This window comes from Haliotis rubra, unplaced genomic scaffold (genome assembly GCF_003918875.1).
Source record: "Haliotis rubra isolate DU_JTF1 unplaced genomic scaffold, ASM391887v1 Scf1153, whole genome shotgun sequence".
Lineage (NCBI taxonomy): Eukaryota > Metazoa > Mollusca > Gastropoda > Lepetellida > Haliotidae > Haliotis > Haliotis rubra.
In genome coordinates this window covers 160270-182439 of record NW_025765063.1, presented here as the reverse complement: position 1 = coordinate 182439, position 22170 = coordinate 160270, and the positions used below count along the sequence as shown (strand labels likewise).

The 22170-nt window shown below is 41.4% G+C and overlaps 1 protein-coding gene across 2 annotated transcripts in view; it reads right to left on the bottom strand.

Annotated features, from left to right (window-relative positions):
- The window catches only part of LOC124255360 (ectonucleotide pyrophosphatase/phosphodiesterase family member 5-like), a 36448-nt gene extending 14828 nt beyond the window's left edge, over positions 1-21620 (bottom strand). The window contains exon 1 of one of the 2 annotated variants that reach the window (XM_046689265.1): positions 21511-21620. The gene's annotated coding sequence lies outside the window, so the exon portion shown is untranslated. Of the gene's footprint in view, positions 1-11737; positions 12062-21510 lie in introns of those variants that run through there. The other variant, XM_046689260.1, reaches the window with a different exon arrangement.
- Positions 21621-22170: the final 550 nt, after the last annotated feature.

Genomic DNA, 22170 nt, shown 5'->3' with positions numbered 1-22170 from the left:
ATGCGTCCAGACATTGGATTTTTTCTCACGATCATCCATCTTGATTGCATGAGATGTTTAGAGGTATCTCCTCTGCGAGTCCTCGAGTCCATTCAATTGGACTCGAGTCCTGCTTTACACGACTCGGCCCCGAGTACCCGAGTACTCGTGAGAGCCCTACTCGTCACGCCTTGTTTATTCTGATTGACAAGGTTCAGGCACATTTTTTTGACATTTTTAAAGTCCAGACTTAAAACCTGTTCTCAGTATATTACTTATAATCTCGGATGTAAATATTCTCGTGTAAATTATCTGTACACAGCGCTTTGAGCATGCCCAAGGATGTTGAATAGACGCACTATAAATACGCATTTATTATTATTATATTATGCTTGATACCCAGCGTTCTCACGCACTTGCACCTGAAACCAAGGTGCTCACTACCCTAATATTTTGCTCTAGGTTTTTTCTCCACGTTTACACTTGGTTGGAAAAATACCCATGAAGGACCGTGTTAGAATATTGAACTTCAATAACCCATGCCTGTCGTAAGAGGCCACTAACGGGATCGGGTGGTCAGCCTCGCTGACTTGGTTCACACATGTCATCGGTTCCCAACTGCGCAGATCGATGCGCATGCTGTTGATCACTGGATTGTCTGGTCCAGACTCGATTATTTATAGTTAAGATACATAGCGTCCACTAACATGAACGCTCAAGTTAGTGAACACTATGCATCTTAGCTAGATTATTTACAGACCGCCGCCATATAGCTTGACTATTGCTGAGTGCGGCGTAAATCTAAACTCACTCACTCACTCAGTTGGTTCGTAAACAACTTTCTATCATTTGCTAGACTATGCAAAGGGAGATAACGCGTGCCTCGCATTCCTCTTTCTCTCGCACGAAAGAGTCTCGATCTAAGCTTGGATCGGATCGTAAGATCGGGACCGGCTACGATCGGCCTAAGATCGGTTAGTGGAACGGGTGTAACTTTTAGCTAAGGCGATTGTAAAATTGGCGTAACTTGCTAAGATTGATCTTAGATAAGATCGGTTAGTGGAACGGCACCCAGGACTGTAAGGTTTCATCCACCACAGTCTACGTAACAACGGAGGTTTTCATGGCCGAAAGGACCCGTGAAGGTCCGGGTTAAAATTGATCTTCAGTAACCCATGCTTGTCGTAAGAGGCGACTAACAGGATCGGGTGGTCAGGCTCGCTGACTTGGTTGACACATGTCATCGCTTCTCAGTTGCGCGGATCCATGCTTATGCTGTTCATCACTGGATTGTCTGGTCCATATTCGATTACTTACAGACCGCCGTCATATAGCTGGAATATTGAGGAGTGCGGCGTAAAACTAAACTCACTCACTCGCTCATCGCCTGAAGCCTCGCATAATTACTCCTACCATGCCACGGCGACCAGTAAACCCCACAGTTCTATGGACTAGGAACCCCATCGACATGTTGACGCATTTTCAAAAAGAAAAAAAAAAGACAACAAAAAAAGACAATGAAACTATATGTTCAGTGTAAATTGCGTCTTCGGGTAGTGCGGATATTGTGCTGCTATAAGTAAAGAAGAACACTCTGTCTTTCTCGCCCAATCCTTTTCCATTTCATAGCTGATAAGCCCTGACACACATACTCCAGTAGGTTTTTTAAATGAGCATACAATGTATGGTCCTGTTTGGTGTTGTTACTGTCATGACATATACGCTCAACTGTCTGCTTTGATTCTAACATTATTGTATCATTGCGTTGGTTATTGTTTTCTGACTCTATTAAGACACAAAAACTGAGGCCGGTCCTTTATTATAGGGCGAAAATATGTTTCAAGGGGAGATTCATACATACCAAATAATACACATATATATTGGTGAGGATCATGAAAAACTGACCATTTGCAATGAAATATCGAGTCTATTTGAATTCTTTTCAAAACTAAGGTCATGCCAGCAGGTAATGTTTCATGCACAACCAACGTGATTCTGATACTACTATGGTACATAGTCCCTATAACGAAAGGCTGAATCACAGATACCTGTCTGATTGGACAATACACGTACAGTTTAAGGCTGAGAAAATAAAACATAATAATTATAAAGTCGCATCCTAAACTATCCGAGTAGAGTTGTGTACGACTGTAGATTGCGTGTTTGTTGATGTGGGGGAGATATTTAGATTACCAGAAGGTTTCTTGTCTTCGGAACTGTGAGCGAGGAAACAAGAGAAAAGACACAGTCTAACAGCGCCGAGGTCGGTACACTCACAATAAATTGAGCATTCCTTGAGGAGTGAGAATGTGGTGAAATGTGTTTTTCGCCGCCAATATTCCAACAATATCACAAAGGTCTTGAATAATACAGTATCGCCAGGCCAAAGCAGTTGTTGATAGCAAGAAAGAAAATACATGCTGCTGAGGTAGAGTGAAGTGCCCCAAATAGTGATGGTCTTGATAGCTACAATTAAGGATCCAGTACTCTAACCTCTGGAAGTGCCCCAAATAGTGATGGTCTTGATAGCTACAATTAAGGATCCAGTACTCTAACCTCTGGAAGTGCCCCAAATAGTGATGGTCTTGATAGCTACAATTAAGGATCCAGTACTCTGACCTCTGGAAGTGCCCCAAATAGTGATGGTCTTGATAGCTACAATTAAGGATCCAGTACTCTGACCTCTGGAAGTGCCCCAAATAGTGATGGCCTTGATAGCTACAATTAAGGATCCAGTACTCTGGCCTCTGGAAGTGCCCCAAATAGTGATGATCTTGATAGCTACCCTCATAGGATCCAGTACTCTGACCTCTGGAAGTGCCCCAAATAGTGATGTCCTTGATAGCTACAATTAAGGATCCAGTACTCTAACCTCTGGAAGTGATAGCTACCTTTAAGGATCCAGGGCCTAGATTTTCGAAGCTCTCTTAGCGCTAAGATAGTCGTAAGTTAATGTTAATGTATGGCACTTACGACTATCTTAGCTGTAAGAGAGCTTCGAAAATCTAGGCCCAGTACTCTAACCTCTGGAAGTGCAATATAGTGATGTCCTTGAAAGCTATACTTAAGGATACAGTACACTGACCTATGATAATAACTCCACTTGAACTGCTCGTCAGCCCGACAGGCTTAAGAATGACCTCCTTAATGATCTCTCGGTCACAAGATGGCTAAAATGACTTCTAGTCAACTCCGGTACTCCCTAGTCCCTCAGGTCAGCAAACACCAGATACATACCTCTGTTATCGGTTATCGGTGGTGCGTCTTGGTATGTCACAACAACGCAGACCCGAAATACCAGGCAGGCTGACGGTATATTTTCTGTGTTTCCCATTTAATTACGTTTGTTTAAGTCTAATTCTTTTTTCATCGCTGTGGAAATTTACACTGTGATGAGATTTAAAAATATTTTTTTTACACATACACACTCATAAAACAATCGTGATCTTTCAATTTATAAAAATCTCCGACTCGATCTCCATCCTAAATGAATTTAAGGAATATTACCAAGTCATAAAAATAGTGAGATAATTATTTTTTTTGGAAAATATTATTATTTTTTTCGCCCGCAAACTTTTGATGATTTGGGAGGGAGATGATAAACACAAAACTATACTAGGGATGGCCTTACCGTGAATCCAGTCAAGCTGTGCAGCATAAATAGACAACGATATTCGTCATGCCGTATAGATTTCACCAGAGGTATGGCATCAGTTCACCTAACACTTTCTCATTGAAACAGTCAACTTAAGCTCATTTACTACCACCAGGGGCGGTGGCGTAGCCTAGTGGTTAAAGCGTTCGCTCGTCACGCCGAAGACCCGTTTTTCCATTCCCCACATGGGCACAATGTGTGAAGCTCATTTCTGGTGTCCTCCGCCTAGATATTGCTGGAATATTGCTAAAAGCGGCGTAAAACCATACTCACTCACTCACTCACTACTTCCGCCAAATAGGTCATAGATCACTGATACGTGTTTCAGAATTAACAATTTCGCCTGCTGTGTCAGAAGTAAAGACCTAATGGGGATGCTCATTAAATTTGTTTTGTTTTGTTTTTTTGACGATAATATATCTTTTACAAAGTGATACTTGATTATGACTTTTTATGTGCGGTTAAATGTCAGTAGTTGTGTATTGGTATTTGCAGGCACGACTGGCCTAGATACTCTGACCTCTGGAAGTGCCCCAAGTAGTGATGTCCTTGATAGCTACAATTAAGGATCCAGTACTCTAACCTCTGGAAGTGCAATAAATATTGATGACCTTGAAAGCTATACTTAAGGATCCAGTACTCTGACCTCTGGAAGTGCCCCAAATAGTGATGGCCTTGAAAGCTACAATTAATAGCGATACAGGCAATGGAGAACTGTTCTGTTCACGGATGAGAGTCGGTACTGCGTATCAACTGCAGATGGCAGAACAAGAATATGGCGACGACGTGGCCAGCGTGACTCAGACCAATGTGTTATTGGAAGACTCATGGGGAGGTGCAAGCATCATGGTATGGGGTGGAATAGGCCTGAACCAGAGAGCGGGTCGTGTGGTGTTCCAGAACGTTGGTCCCCGGGAGAGGAGGCGGCATCAAATCGGTGCGCTACATCGACCAAGTTCTCAGACCCGACGTCAACCACATTTCGCACGTCACCGGAACAACATTTTCCAGCATGATAACGCCCGGGCCCATACTGCCAGAGCTACACGGGACTTCCTACAGCAGAACGGTGTCAACATTATGCAGTGGCCAGCCCTTAGTCCTGATTTAAACCCAATTGAACATATTTGGGATGAAATTCAGAGGAGACTGAATAATGTCATACCAAGGCCGAACACAGACGATTTATTGCGCCAGGCCTTTCTCAGAGCGTGGTTCCAGGTGCTAATGGCCTTCATCAATAGATTGGTGCACTCCATGCATAGACGCTGTGCTGCAGTTATTGCCGCTCGTGGTGGTCACACTAGATACTGAAACTCTCAATATCGTTTGGCTTATGCAGTGACATAGCTAGTAGAGATGACACACCAGTGAGCGGAGCTTATACGTACTCGCTGAGCTAAGCTGGTTCCCGGCTCCCTTTGCGCGCTAGCCGGTATAGGCTGCCATTTAAAAACGCTCTGCTCGTTTATTTGATGTCACATCCGGATTGGTCAAGCTGGACTCCGTCGCGTTGAAAGATCAGGGAATCATAAGGTTTGAAAAGTGAACGTTGTGCGAGAATTGCGCTTGCGTGGTCCTGGATCTGCGTACGGCTATAAAATTACATAGAAATGTTGAATATTAAATTTTCTATCCGGTGGTATAAATATGGGTTAAAAACCAGTAAATGTCTCCGCTTTTGATCATGTACCGATGAAAGCACTGTGCTACTATTTTTGGTATTTGGCATCTTTACGGAAAGTGTGAGCGAAGAAAATACAGCCTGATATCTGAACGACATAAGTATATATGAAATGGGTTTATGTGCTTATGCATAACGTTATACGCTCAATCTTAAAAATGACTCGAAATAAATGTCGAAAATGGATTTTGTTCTATGACGTCAAGCGACAACACAGAGGCCATACACGTATACAGATAAGGGGTCATAACTCTGATATGCTTAACACTAGGGCAATGTAACTCAGAAAACTTGGAGAGTATTTGTTGTGGATACGGACGCTATATTTTCGTTATGGTTTATTCACCATGAACCAAACTATTCCAATACAAAGTTCACCAACGGAGCGGATGCGTTTTTGGTAGTTTCACAATTTATAAGAAAAGATGACAATGTACTTCATGAGAAAGCACGTAATAGCGATTTGGATGGCCCTATCCAATATGTAATTTAGTTCTTAGATTCCCATATTCTCCTGTTAGTGTAGATGTATTTTGACTAATTTTGCATCATTATTAATAGAGTACCAGCGTTCTCATTTCGCCTACATCCCAATTCGCCTACAGTCTTAAAACAACATTTCATGGTCTGTTGACTGTTGATTACGCAATGGTAAACTAGTGGCACCCCTATGATCTAAAACTGGACTCTTCTAGTTGAAGTAGTTAAAGGACAAAAGACACTTTTTAAAGAATTTATTTAACAGTTATTTGTCTGTTTTTTATTCACACTGTTAATTGTCCATTTTCCGATCACAATGGTATTCACATCATATAACATCATATTACATATGCTTAGTGTTAAGGAAGTTTACTTGTGCGGATGTCCATTCTCACTTCATCACGAACACATTGTCTCAGTCTGGTGAGGAGTCTGGTCTCTTCTTCATTCATCAGAGGAGGGTGCTTGTGCTCTGTGACGGAAGATACGTGGTCACCAATGGCACTGCACTAGCCTTTACATTTATCTATGACGCACTTCCAGTGTGTGGCTTTTTGTCTCACAACATTCAGTCGATACTTTAGGCCATCATGTAGTACCTGCCTTCCTCTTCTCTGGGACAAGATGAACTCTGCCCTCTGCAGGTTAGCCATTGTGTCTCACAGTGCCTGGCGAACGCTCCATTTTATATGGTTAAGTTGGTTTAAAGCCTATTAATAGCAGAGAACTGAGTATTTTATTATAACCTTGTTTGAACTTCTTAGTGGATGCACCAATCCTCTTTACTCAACTACATATCCTTATAGCAACTGAGTATTTTACAGTGAGAAATTAACTACATATCATCATTGCTTTTACAATTTAGCTTGTGTATTAATCCCTTTCATTTTATTTTAACTGAACTGAACTGAACTTTATTTCAACTCAGGCCGCAGACGGCGGCATATGAGGTTACAAATATGTTACAATTAAATATATTCATATAGTTATATACAATGTATGTGCAGTCGAGTATTTCATATATACAGATGAATAATGCATTATATATATAGATAGATTGTAAATCTATCTGCAAATAGATTGCATAAAGATAATAGAAATATTTAGATGGAATATTTTTACCGAAGATTCTTAAAAACATTTATGATAATATTACAGAATAAACAGAGCTTTCTGAGAATACCTTTCTTATTGTTATTGAATAATGTATACATGTTATGAACATTTGGTTTGGAATAAAAATATGGCTTTAAATATTTAACTCTTGCATTTATGAAGTGAGAACAAATAAATAAATAAATAATGAGATTCATCGCCAATGTCGTAACCATTACAAAGTGTACAAGTTAAAAAAGGAGTTATATAAGATATCTTTTGATGAATGTTCTACCGTAGACAACCACACTTGCTTATACGCTTCTTCTAGTTTACATTTAACTAATTTGTAGTTTATTCCAATTTTCAAAATTTTGGGAATTCCAGATATAACTTAGTCCAATTTCGTCAAAAAAATATTTAATATTCATTATCCTTTGATGCTTACTTTTCTAAAATGTGTGTCGTTAAAAAGTAATTCAGACATGAGTAAGGATAATTTGGAAGATTTACTTAATTAGCATGGCACTGACCAGTGAGTCAGGTTCATTATAAGAATAGGGGTGCATTTTCTAATCCCAATTAGCCTACATTATTTTTGTATACGAAATGGGATGTGAGCGAAATGAGATGTAGGCGAATGGAGACTAAACCGTACCAGCCATATCTTCAAATGTAATGAAATTACTGAAAATAATACAACCACTGGATGCAGAAGTATTTTGTGCCGCAGTTTCATAGGATCTGAAAAGTGAACGTTGCATTGGATCTACGGTCTTGTTGCATATGGAAATTAGGGTGTATATTTAAAAAAACGACGATCCTTTCGCGCAAATAAAACGAATATTATTAACGTTTACTATTATTTCTCGTGAATATTGACATCAAATACGTAGAACAGCAGAAAGTAAGAATTTTGAAAAAAGAAGTTTTCAAGAAATAAGAAGAATTTAAATTTTCAACATGACCGATTTTTAAAAACGATACAAAATGTGTTTTGGACGTCTCCCTATGAAAGACAGCGCGGCCGTCTAAAAAAAAAAACCAATGGAAATGACATAACATTGTCAATGTTGGTGTTTTGTAGGCCTTCACAGCCATCTCATCGTCTCTTTGGCCTGTACCGGCTTGTATATTTAGGAAATAAAGTTCGCTCTACCCCAATGTGTTTTGTAATAAAGTATAGTTTTGCCCTGAACTATTATAATTAAAGCACGAGGACGGTAGTCCGAGTGCTTTGATGTTATAATAGTTTTGCCCTGAACTATTATAATTAAAGCACGAAGACGGTAGTCCGAGTGCTTTGATGTTATAATAGTTCAGGGCAAAACTATACTTTATTACAAAACACATTGGGGTAGAGCGAACTTTACATCTTTTCTAAGATGTTAAATTTAATACTTTCTAAGGATAATTACGATTAATTTAAGGCAGAAAACAAACGACGGTGTCGGTGACCTAAATTAAGAATGCTCGCACAGGGCTAACTGGCGCGCTGTTCTATTGATATGTCTGCCCCCCTACGTTAAGACGAACGTTACCAGAAAAAACCCAAATGATAACAGTTTGATGACGGTTTACGTTCGGATTAAATATCTTCTCTGAATTATTTTAATTACATCTGTCATTAACGTAAACCATATGGGGCAATATGAACGTCGCATTTCTACTACCAACGTAAGTTTAGATCAGTACATCCAGATGAAGCTGAGTAGTCAAGCGACATTCCACGATTGCATTGTGGGAATGTAAACATTGCGAACGTTACCGTGTCGCTTAAAACTTGTGAGTCGAATTGACACAGTTTAACCGTCGTAAAACATAAACGTAATGTTTCCACCAGTGATGTTAGCTGCGTGAAGCAACTGCAAACCAAGAAACTATACCTTTATTGTCTGATAATGTATTTTTTCGATTGTTCTAACCGCTAGGCATCTTAGAAATTGCGATATATATAATCTTTTATTCCTCCATAGTGAAGAGTACAGAAAGAGACAATATTTATGCACTTATTTCAGGATTTCCGTGCGCATTAGAGGCCAATACCACGTTTTCTTAATCAGTCAAATGCAAAGAGTCACAATGAGTCACTGGAACACAGCTTTGTACATCATGGTGATGTATTTTATGCACAGAGTGGAAAACTCAATCAAGTCCTCTTTGATCAGAGGAAGTCGGTTGTACACGACAACAAGCACTCTGTAAGTTCATTTGGGTTCATGTTGTGAAGTTTCACGCTGAATTCGATTGGCCCAACATTGATTAGGCCTGTCCACAGTTCGTCCCGAGTTGCATCTGTGTATCCACACACACAACTACGGCGTGCGTGAGGGTCATCGTACATCATCCACACCGATGACACAGCCCTGCTTCACATAGGTCTCTCACTGTAGCACAGGCTTTGATGACAAAGTTAGCTTGCCGTCTGAGTGATGCATCAAGCAATGACACCTTCCATGCAGGGTGGACTTCAAGCTGGCGATGTATCCGCTGGAACTTGTGAAGATCAGAGTCATCTGCCAACCGACTGTTCCATTGTGCTACATGATGCTCTCTGACTGAAGTCTTCACTATTCTCCTCCGCTTCGAACGCCCTAGGAAGGACCCTGATTCTAGGAATTTTCCCAAGTGACAATAGAGTAGGTACTTCTTAAGCACCGTAAAAGGGTATTACGACCTATTTTAAAATTTGTGGTGCTGTATTCTAAAGGTAGGCCCATGGTAGCTCCCACGGCCGAAAGCTATTACACAATGCCATTTAGAAAGTGGTCAAATGTAACATATGTTATATTTGGGATTACACTTTCTTTGTAACTGACCTACGGTTTCAAGGTCGCAGTGTTGTTGTTTCATGCACGTGACCAAGATCGTGTTAAACGAGTGGTAAACAGTACGATCCCAGCGTTTTGTGAACATTTGGCGGTGGGGAAGCCCAGTAGTTAAATAACATTTACAGCGTTCGCTCGTCACGCCGTAGACCCGGGTTCGATTCCACAAATGGGTGCAATGTGTAAAGCCCATTTCTGGTGTCCCCCGCTGTGATAATGCCGGAATATTGCTAAAAGCGACGTACACCTAAACTCACTCACTCACTAGTAGTTAAACCTTGCGCTTGTCACGATGGAGAGTCCTCTCATGGGTACAATGTGTGAAGCCCATCCGGGGTTCGAACCCACACTCGAACCAAAAAAGTACTAGAATCTGTACCTTACTAAGAAAGTGTCATCCATAAACATAACACATGTGACACCTAAGCACTTTTAAATGGCATTGTGTTTTCATTGGTTATAGTATAATTCCGAATGATATTTTGAATAATGGTATTATATAGATTAAAGCAACACTGATAACGGGAGGACTGTTATATCGGATACATTCAAACATTAAAGGTATTATTCTAATTCAAAATGTCATCTGGAACAAATAGTAAAAGATTAAAAACGATATCAATCGAGTGAGGGTTGTTTTTATAATAATATATTCAATATCTAAGTACTTATCAACAGAGATAGTCACGCACCAGGTGTTCCCAGCGCTGTGACTAATACAGGTATTTAGATATGTTAAGGGTTGGGTAAAACAAGCAACGGAAGCGTGTAGATAAAATATCGGATGTAGATATGAAAACGAGAACCACATTTCCGAATTTGCGGTACAGCGAAACTAGGCGGTAATATATGGTAGCTGAGAGTGGACATCGCATTCTCGTCGATAACGATAATACGGGATAACGACAAGGATAGCATGGTCGGGCCCCGAAACTGAAGGCGAGAAAGTGATGTCCCCTCTCGGCTACCACAGTATTATGGCTTCATGTAGGAATAAGCTGGGCCCCGTCTCGCATATCGCAATATACGAGCTCCTAGCTTTGTCGCAAGGTGGCGCGCGCAAAGGGAGCCGGGAACCAGCTTACATGTAGGAACTACTCACATTAGAATACTAATGTTCAAGACTCGTGTCGGAGACTGGGTGAGTGAGTTAATTTTTATGCCGCTTTTAGCAATAATCCAGCAATAACACGGCGGGGGACACCAGAAATGGACTTCACGCTTTGTACCTATGTGGGGAATCGAACCCGTGTCTTCGGTGTGAGGAGCGAACGCTTTATCCACTAGGCTACCCCACTGCCCCTCGTCTGGGAGAACCAGTACCACTTTAAGGAACATAGACTAACGCTTAGTTTCTGAATATATATAATTTGAATAGTAACAAACAAACCCATTTAAATTGAAGAGGAGCCAAAGGGAGACCAGAGATTCTGAACCTGAGGAAATCTAGACTCTTCGTTTAAGGCTTTAGCATTGCAGAGAGGGCAAAGCAGTAGGGAAAATAATGTGGTTCAGGGACTGTGAGACAGACTGTAAGGAACAGGATGGTCTTGTAAACTGTTGGCAAAACACTTCCGGATTCGATTCCTTGCTCTTCGTGATATTTCAGCTTCCTCTCTTACTCGCATTATCAACATGACCATTGATTTGTCCAGTCATTTCATGCTAACAGTAAGGCAGGATGTTCATTATCTCCTATCTCGGACACCTGGCGTTATCACTGATTTTCAATGGGCATTCATATAATCTTCACCGTTATTTTGCCTTTGCCAATGAAATATCTTTGAATCATGAAGACGGAGGTCTCTGGCATTGATCATGACGTTCAATCTTTTCACGACATTTTAATATCTTAACGTTCACATTGAATATTTCTGATTAAGTACTGTATCAGGAAAGCTGGCAAACCTATTCACAGTGTTATTCGTTACTGTAGTGATGAACAATTTCTTTTCAAATAGGGTAAAATCATTTTTTCGGATGAAACATGAATCCGAGTAAAAAATATGAACTTACGGTTGATGGTGCTTCCCTGTGGCTTGATTTGTCAGTACTGTCCCATCAGGCAGCATTGCATCAATGGGAACTACATCACGTGGAAATAGTCACGTCGCCTGGCAGCAGGAGAATGGTGTCATGACGTTACCGGACAACTTAATCACGTGTTCATGTCGTCAGTGACAAGATTCAAGAAGATGCTACCTGTTACCCTAGCGTCTAAGCATATACCGGTATTCTCCACTGATGACCAAGGCCTTCTGAGAGGTGTGTCAAGGACAGGCTTGAAGACTGTCAACACTCAATCATTTATAGATATGACGGTGACCTTTGTGAACAGGCCATGATATCAGACTACACAGTGATGGACTCGAACACCAGATATGTCAGGTGAAGGTGAAGGTGAAGAGGACGTGCTGCCAATTATGACGTTACCAACGCCTTACTGTTCTCGCCCATCCCATTCTTCGACGACGGTTTCATTGATCAACAGCGGGCTTCTGTTGGGCCTGATACCGGCTGCCCTTAGTCGTCTTTCTACTGTCTGCTTGCTGACCACACACGACCCAACGCATTCGACGCCGATGACGTCACATGCAAGAAACTGTTATGCATATAAAGTTGCATAGGTAGCGATCATCAGGGGTCACCTTGGACTACCTGTTCTTGGCATGACTGTTGTTGGACCTGGTATTCTGAATCGCTGGACCAAGTTGCCCACAGTATTGGGAGCAGTTGAATGTCCTTACAACATGGGTCTGTTGTGCCGCCGTTTGCCGTATTCCTAAGGCCCTCTCACGCTGTCCCTGTGTTAATCTAGGCATTTCTTTTGTTGTGTGTTTAATGCCGCATCTCTATCATGTGAACTGAACAGTTTATATACCGTTTGTGCATGTGAAATGTTATACACACAATCACGCCAACATGATATATTATCCAATTTGTGCGTTGGGTTGTTGTTTCTACAACATACAACATATGTAGAACGAGCGCACGTGGTTTAAAATACAGTCTTCTCAAAATCGGTAACCGGAGCTGAGGGCATCGCATTAAAGGTCACGTTAGAATGACCTTTCATTCTACCAATCAGAACGTCGGTTACTCGATCGCGAAAGCAAATGTCCGAACGTGTCTTCCAACGGGTAACGTCAAACACGTATTCCGAATGATACTTACTGGTTGTACCATTGATTCTATCAAAATCATTGTCTATATATCGCTTCAATGGGATTAAAAAAACATGTGAAATGGTAAACACCTCCCACAGCTCATTAACTGCCATAAATTATTGGCCATCTTTATGGCATTACAAAATTGTATTTTGTTAAGCTTTAAAAATTCAAAAGAAAACTTTTCATCGTGTGGTGTATAAGGAGGTCGTCGTTTTGAGACTAGTGCCGTAAGCTCGAGAAAGCTGGATTCTGATTGGTTAATGTAGACTTCTTGTTGCCAAATGGTTGTTATGATGTGACCTCCAATATGTAGTCTGTCATACAGACCCTGAAGCAAATATATCCAAGAAAGCCCACACAAGTCTAGATTTCCACAGCTTCTGAAAATGAGCGAGCGAGTGAGTGAGTGAGTTTTACGCCGCAGTCAGCAACATTCCAGCTGTATGGCGGCGGTCTGTAAACAATCGAGTCTGGACCAGACAATCCAGGGATCAACAGCATGAACATCGATCTACGCAAGTGGGATACGATGACATGTGTCAACACTGAAAACGAAGAAAGTCTCAGGGCTCCTTCTCATTGCCGTTGAAGATCCGTTGAACGGCGAAAGATCTTGTGCAGATATATAGGAGATTTGGCAAGAAGAAATATTTCTGCAGGTGTATATATATATCTGCACATCTGTACATTGTACACCTGAAGAGCCGTTGAACGGCGAAAGATCTTGTGCAGATATAAAGGAGATTTGACAAGAAGAAATATCTGGACTCATATTCTCTCTATGTGTGTGTGTGTGTGTGTGTGTGTGTGTGTGTGTGTGTGTGTGTGTGTGTGTGTGTGTGTGTGTGTGTGTGTGTGTGTGTGTGTGTGTGTGTGTGTGTGTGTGTGTTGTGTGTGTTATGAACTTTTTTTCTGTAGAATTTTTTTCATTTCAGAGACTAGTGGTTAGTCTATCCAGTATGATGACACGGTCTCTGTGTAAGCGACAACAAACGCGAATTGTGTAGAGCGCTAATGCTCATGATAATAGCCATGACCTTTTTCACTTAGACACATGCTGCTGAAACATGACACCAAGCATTCTTTCGTCTGAACGTAATGCTTGATGATTACATATGTATATATCTTGATTACCAGTATATCTTGTGCTAAAAGCAGAACAACATGTATTTTATTTGGAAGTGGAACACTTAATTTGCGTAGACTGGTTGCACTCAAGTAAGTCATTATTAACTTGTTGACTGTGTTCAACATGTAAATCGTATAGTGTCTGTGACAGGCAGACCGACAGACACACCGACAGATGGACAGATAGACATTTTCGTCTCAACATTCAAGGCCTAGGGGAAGCTTTTAAATCATTTATGTTTGATTAGGGACCGTTAATAATTTATGGCTCGTGTGTATGTGCGCACGTGCGCGTGCGTGTTATATATATATATATATATCTTTTTATGGAGAAGCATGTAAAATGTGAATGACACATCCCCTAGTACATGTGTACAAATTTTATGACACACACACCCGACACACCAGAACAAAATGGGTGACCCCCATTTAAAATTATCATCTCTCACTCACTCACACACACACACACACACACACACACACACACACACACACACACACACACACACACACACACACACACACTCTCTCTCCCTCTCTCTCTCTCTCACACACACACACTATAAATTATGAACAGTTCCTTACAAGTCAATTGGCTTAACAGCAATTGTCTTTTTCACTTTGATTCCATACTGTTTGCTCACTGATTAGTTGTAGAGTAAACTGAACTTATTGATTTATTGTGATAATTAACTTGAATTTTAATTTTGTGTTGAGGTAATCACCGGTGTGTCTGTGTGTGTGTGTACGTGCGCACACATACATCATGAAGTCCAAAGGTCCACCCTACTCTGGATCCGCCCTGTAATAGAGCTGTCCGCTTTGTTATTTTATTTTCGTCTCACTGCTGTACAGACAGAGACAGATTTATATTTGTTAACGTGCACGTGTTTTAGTCATTTTACGGTAGGGCTGTTAACATTTATAACATCACTTGATTCACTGACAGTATCGTGATTGTACCCTCGCGATAGACTTCGACTCAAGGTCCCCTCCCTTAACCCAGGATGGGTCTTGTCACTTCACCTGTGTTTGAAGTATTTTTTTAAACGATGTCGAATTTGTACTGATTTAAGAGACAACGGTTAGCTATGGTCTTGGTCAATCCGAAGCGTTGCTATCTGCGGCATAGATTCTTCTGCTGTTGTCGACTGAAAGTGCCCGAGTATGATTTATCTAAGCTGTTTTGGAGGATTCAACGCTCATGACCTTGGTAAAGCTTTCAAACTGTTTTATGACAGACGTGGAGTACATTTCCAAAGACACATCAGTGACAAAATGGCGATCGCTGCAATCCCCAGTAGTTTGGTTACTAGTTGACTGAAGCCATATTTCAGAGATTTTTCAGATGAACAGTTTACTTGCCATTGCCTGTGTTGTAGCTGGTACCATCGACTGGGCACATAAGCTCATCTTTTGGCGATCATACTGATCATCAGTACTAGACAGAGATTCATAAACACATGCTCATAACATATGGAATCGTAACGCAACTCTACTGAATTTCTTGATCATACCGAAGGGTCCTGTCGCTCTATTAATATAATTAATTTAGATATCTACTGGATATACTAGCACGTGGTAATTTTACAACGTGTTGAATGTGACTGGGTGGGTTAAAGGGTTCTTTCTGATTAAATGGGGGCAGTTCGGTAGCCTCTTAGTTAATTGAACAGTGGAGTTCAACCAGTCAGGATGAACTGACAGGTGTATATTTTGAATAGTAACGTCACTCGGAACTCCGCCATAATTTACTAGCCATTTATGGATGTTGAGGAATGCATAGCCAGGTGTTATCATCATCATAATTTGTATAGGTAAAAATGGAGTTAAAGTTGTTGGTGCTTACAACATCCAGGGAATTGCAATTCCACTGGGACAGAGGATTGCGATCAAACATTACTCAGATTTTGTTTGAAAGGGATGTTTCTGAAACTGGGGATTTAAGCCGTCATCGTGATTGACTATTTCCTGCTTCCGGTGAATGTCCATGTATGGCTGTGAATATGGAGATGTTTATACTGATAACCTATTGATAAATTACATTTTATTTATTTTTAAATGGGGCTTCGCAACAGTGTCCTAAATACATGTATATGATGATTTATCATATAAGTTACAATATAGAACGGACTTTGGTTTCAACGAATATAGATATATTATATTACAAGTGACTGAATGGGAATCGATTAGCTTACCATAAACGTCAGAAATCAGACCCTGCTAGTCCATTTTACTCAAAGGGTATATGCCTTTTTGAGGGCGTATGAGTAATGGGACATGACTGGGAGTAGGACTAATGGGACATGACTAGGAGTAGGACTAATAGGCGCGTATGAGTAATGGGACATGACTGGGAGTAGGACTAATGGGACATGACTGGGAGTAGGACTAATGGGCGTATGAGTAACGGGACATGACTGGGAGTAGGACTAATGGGCGTATGAGTAATGGGACATGACTGGGAGTAGGAATAATGGGACATGGCTGGGAGTAGGACTAATGGGCGTATGAGTAACGGGACATGACTGGGAGTAGGACTAATGGGCGTATGAGTAACGGGACATGACTGGGAGTAGGACTAATGGGCCATGACTGGGAATGGGACTAATGGACGTATGAGTAATGGGACATGACTGGGAGTATGACTAATGGGCGTATGAGTAATGGGACATGACTGGGAGTAGGACTTATGGGACATGACTGGGAGTAGGACTAATGGGACATGACGGGGAGTAGGACTAATGGGACATGACCGGGAGTAGGACTTATGTGCGTATGACTAATGGAACATGACTGGGAGTAGGACTAATGGGACATGACTGGGAGTAGGACTATTTATTCGGACACGACCGGGAGTAGGACTAATGGGACATGACTGGGAGTAGGACTAATAGGACATGACTGGGAGTAGGACTAATGGGACATGACTGGGAGTAGGACTAATGGGACATGACTGGGAGTAGGACAAATGGACGTATGAGTAATGGGACATGAGTGGGAGTATGACTAATGGGCGAATGAGTAATGGGACATGACTGGGAGTAGGACTTATGGGACATGACTGGGAGTAGGACTAATGGGACATGACTGGGAGTAGGACTAATAGGACATGACGGGGAGTAGGACTAATGGGACATGACGGGGAGTAGGACTTATGTGCGTATGACTAATGGAACATGACTGGGAGTAGGACTAATGGGACATGACTGGGAGTAGGACTATTCGGACACGACCGGGAGTAGGACTAATGGGACATGACTGGGAGTAGGACTAATAGGACATGACTGGGAGTAGGACTAATGGGACATGACTGGGAGTAGGACTAATGGGACATGACTGGGAGTAGGACTTATGGGACATGACTGGGAGTAGGACTAATAGGACATGACGGGGAGTAGGACTAATGGGACATGACCGGGAGTAGGACTTATGTGCGTATGACTAATGGAACATGACTGGGAGTAGGACTAATGGGACATGACTGGGAGTAGGACTATTCGGACACGACCGGGAGTAGGACTAATGGGACATGACTGGGAGTAGGACTAATAGGACATGACTGGGAGTAGGACTAATGGGACATGACTGGGAGTAGGACTAATGGGACATGACTGGGAGTAGGACTAATGGGACATGACTGGGAGTAGGACAAATGGACGTATGAGTAATGGGACATGACTGGGAGTATGACTAATGGGCGTATGAGTAATGGGACATGACTGGGAGTAGGACTTATGGGACATGACTGGGAGTAGGACTAATGGGACATGACGGGGAGTAGGACTAATGGGACATGACCGGGAGTAGGACTTATGTGCGTATGACTAATGGAACATGACTGGGAGTAGGACTAATGGGACATGACTGGGAGTAGGACTATTCGGACACGACCGGGAGTATGACTAATGGGACATGACTGGGAGTAGGACTAATGGGACATGACTGGGAGTAGGACTAATGGGACATGACTGGGAGTAGGACAAATGGACGTATGAGTAATGGGACATGACTGGGAGTATGACTAATGGGCGTATGAGTAATGGGACATGACTGGGAGTAGGACTTATGGGACATGACTGGGAGTAGGACTAATGGGACATGACTGGGAGTAGGACTAATAGGACATGACGGGGAGTAGGACTAATGGGACATGACCGGGAGTAGGACTTATGTGCGTATGACTAATGGAACATGACTGGGAGTAGGACTAATGGGACATGACTGGGAGTAGGACTATTCGGACACGACCGGGAGTAGGACTAATGGGACATGACTGGGAGTAGGACTAATAGGACATGACTGGGAGTAGGACTAATGGGACATGACTGGGAGTAGGACTAATGGGACATGACTGGGAGTAGGACAAATGGACGTATGAGTAATGGGACATGACTGGGAGTATGACTAATGGGCGTATGAGTAATGGGACATGACTGGGAGTAGGACTTATGGGACTATGACTGGTAGTAGGACTAATGGAAGGACATTACTGGGAGTAGGACTAATAGGACATGACTAGGAGTAGGACTAATTAATAGGACATATGACAGGGAAGTAGGACTAATGGGACATGACTGGTAGGACTAGGACTAATGGAACATGACTTTGGAGGTAGGACCTAATGGGCACTGACTGGGAAGTAGGACTATTCGGACACAACCAGGGAGTAGGACTAATATGGGACATGACTGGGAGTAGGACTAATAGGACATGACTGGGAGTAGGGGACAATGGACATGACTGGGAGTAGGACTTATGGGACATGACACAGGAGTAGGACTAATAGGACATGACCTAATGGGACATGACCAGGAGTAGGACTTATGTGCGTATGACTAATGGAACATGACTGGGAAGTAGGACTAATGGGACATGACTGGGAGTAGGACTATTCGGACACGACCAGGGTATTGAGTAGGACATGACCTATGGATTAGGGGGACATGACTGGGAAGTAGGACTAATAGGACATGACTGGGAAGGACTAATGTAGTGGGACTAATGGGACATGACTGGGAGTAGGGACTGACTATGGGACAGTAGGACCCAGGACATGACTGGGAGTAGGACTAATAGGACATGACTTATGGGACATGACTAGAGGAAGTAGGGAGGAGGACTAGGACATGACCAGGAGTAGGACAATATTACGTATGACTAATGGGACATGACCGGAGTATGACTAATGGGCGTATGACTAATGGGACATGACCTGCACCCTAGCGGACTACTGTTTACTCACTAACTGTTGATAGGGTAAATGGAGCTTATTGATTAATTGTAATAATTAACTTAAATTTGTATCTTGTGTACAAACCTAGCATAAATCAGGCTTTCTACAGATATTCCTCAATAAACAAAAAACATTACTGAGAGATTGAGTTCTTAGATGAGAGAACTCGTGTGAAAATCTTGGTTAGAATAGATTTTCAGCAACCAGTGCTTTTCGCAAGAGGCAACTAACGGATTCAGATTGTCTGGATAGCTGACTTGGTTGACACATGTCATCGTATCCAAGTTGCGTAAATCGATGCTCATGATGTCAGTCAATGGATTGTCTGATCAGGCACACCATCTGAAGCTGAAATATTGCCCAGTGTGGGTTGACTTAACAAATACAAAACACTACAAAATTAATGCGTGGTTGTGATATGTGTGTATGCACAGCTGTTTACGTCAAATGTTGTACAGAAGGATAGGTCCCATATCAACCCTCCTCCCACAGAGGTTACTTGTCATATCTTCCTGGAACCTGTTCTAATATGCAGCCATATTTCCCAGTTCTCGTAAAATCCCCTAGCAGCCAAAAGATCACCAACTGAATTATCTCCCTTCTTTCTATCCAATCAGAACACGTGTTACATCGACTTAGATTCAACTTGACTAACACAAGCAGAATATGAGACCCACAAATATCCCCATCTGCCGGGGACTTGTGTTGATGTTACACACCTGAGACGTTTAATGGCTAGCTTGTCCATTTGTCAACAGGGAGCGATGGAACCTCACTGATCACTCCTGTATGGCCAAACTCTGTCTAGAAGAAACGTTTGCATCCCTTTTTGAGGGAAAAGAAAGTTGGATTTCTCAGAAGCAGCCACAGAATTACCGAAGACCTTACGAATGATCACTTGAGAAACAACTTGTCACTTGATTGCACAACTAAATCTGATTACCTCAATCACGGAGTCTTGAACAACTCACACCATGAAAGGGCCATTATTAGAACAGAGGTTGGGAGACAGTTCCATGGATGAGATGACAGGACAGTGTGAATGAGTTGTGTGTTTATTCAGGACAGGGCAGAGGACGGAATATGTTTGGTGTTGGAGGACAAACCCATTTAAAAATTATTATCTTAGGAGTCGTCCAGAAATATCAAACCCGATAAACAACAGCTTTATTGTATATAAATTTAGGATTTATATCCAACAGGACAAGTTCAGAACAACTATGTGTGTGTGTGTATGTGTGTGTGTATGTATGTATGTATATATGTGTATGTATGTATGTATGTGTATGTATGTATGTATGTATATGTGTGTATGTATGTATGTATGTATGTATGTATGTATGTGTATGTATGTATGTATGTATATGTATGTGTGCATGTGTGTGTATGTATGTATATGCGTGTATGTATGTATGTGTGTATGTATGTATGTGTGTGTGTATGTGTATGTATGTATGTATGTGTGTGTGTATGTATGTATGTATGCATGTGTATATGTATGTGTATGTGTGTGTGTGTATGTATGTATATGTGTGTGTATGTGTATGTATGTGTGTGTGTGTATGTATGTATGTATGTATGTATGTATGTATGTATGTATGTATGTATGTATGTATGTATGTATGTATGTATGTATGTATGTATGTATGTATGTATGTATGTATGTATGTATGTATGTATGTAATATCGATGTAATTACGCACTTCAGTAATTGCCCCTTCAGAAAATAAGGAAGGATATGTGCTGATCTGAATTCACTCGGAAATCTGTTCAAACTTTACTGATTCACTCAAAGGCATGACTAAATAATCTGTTCATTGAATTAAAAGAACATGTGTTAAATCATCATCAAAAGTGAAAGTACGATCAAAATGGACAATGCCATTTCCATGAGGGCAAATTTCGACAAGACTCCTCAAGTCAGTGTCTAGAGTAACATATAGTCTCTGAAAAGGAAATATTTTAAAGAATAAACGGTTCTTAAATAGAATATAATAAAAAGCAGGCCAGAGGCTTTCTTCATTTTCAGAAACTACATAATTCTAGACTTGTCACACGTTATACATATGCATGGACTGTATTGGCTATGTTTGTTTCAAGGTCTGACATACTAGCGTATACACAAAGCTAGTTTCTACTTTGACATACGCTAGTGGATATATTAGTCACGGGAAGGTGGTCAGGGTTGTCCTAAAAGTAATAAAACGTCTAATGGATGAAAGGAATGAAATGAAAATAACATTAATGTATTTTACCTGGAAGTCACCAACGTACCATGTTGACGAATGTACCAGAATGTCATCGCCCTGTTTCACACACGTTTTGACATGGCTTCTGTACATACAGGCATGAATCACGGTATCGATGAAACAGCTGGAGTGAGGACTACCATACTTGATAATTATGATGCAGGTGCAGCGAGAGATACTGATACTAGGGCGGAGTCGTGTGTCGTGGATGTAGGCTATATCCCAAAAGACAAAGGGACACAAAAAACAACACACACACACCAAGAAAAATACATAGATAAAGATTGTAATCAACTGAGCAAATATTTTCGTTATGATAAGGAAGTACAATTACCTATGTTTTCCAAATTAATTATTTGTAATGCAAGAGAAGACTCCAAATATCCAGTGACTCCTTGATCTTGCTGGATATAATGTGTGAAGCCCATTTCTGGTGTTCTGGCCGAGATATTGCTGGAATATTGCTACAAGCGGCGTAAAACTAAACTCACTCACTCACTTGATCATGCACTACCATACCTTTCTGACAATCTCTTACAAACATGTCCGCAAGATCCGGGTTAGAATTGATGTTCAGTAACCCATGCTTGTCGTAAGAGGCCACTAACGGGATCGGGTGGTCAGGCTCGCTAACTTGGTTGAAACATGTCATCGTCTCCCAGTTGC